The sequence below is a fragment of the Acanthisitta chloris genome, unplaced genomic scaffold (assembly GCF_000695815.1).
Source record: "Acanthisitta chloris isolate BGI_N310 unplaced genomic scaffold, ASM69581v1 scaffold18470, whole genome shotgun sequence".
Taxonomy (NCBI): Eukaryota; Metazoa; Chordata; class Aves; order Passeriformes; family Acanthisittidae; genus Acanthisitta; species Acanthisitta chloris.
Genome location: NW_008652466.1, coordinates 1 through 276, shown reverse-complemented (window position 1 = coordinate 276; position 276 = coordinate 1).

Here is a 276-nt window from a genome sequence, read left to right as displayed (position 1 = left end):
CCTTGACCCGCCGGTATTCCAGCTTCATCTTCTTGATCTTCTCCCGACACTGGTCGCCCGTGCGGTGGATGCCCTTCTCCCGCAGCACCTCGGCGATGCGGTTGAAGACGTGCTGGTTGCGCAAGCAGCTCTCCAGCTCTATCTGCACCGACTCGTCGGCCCAGAGCTGCAGCAGCTCCACCACCTCGGGGTCCGACCAGTTACTGCCGCGCTCGTATTTCTTGCCCCGAAAATCCATGGCTCGCCAGCCCCGACGGGGCGCACCGGGCGCACCGG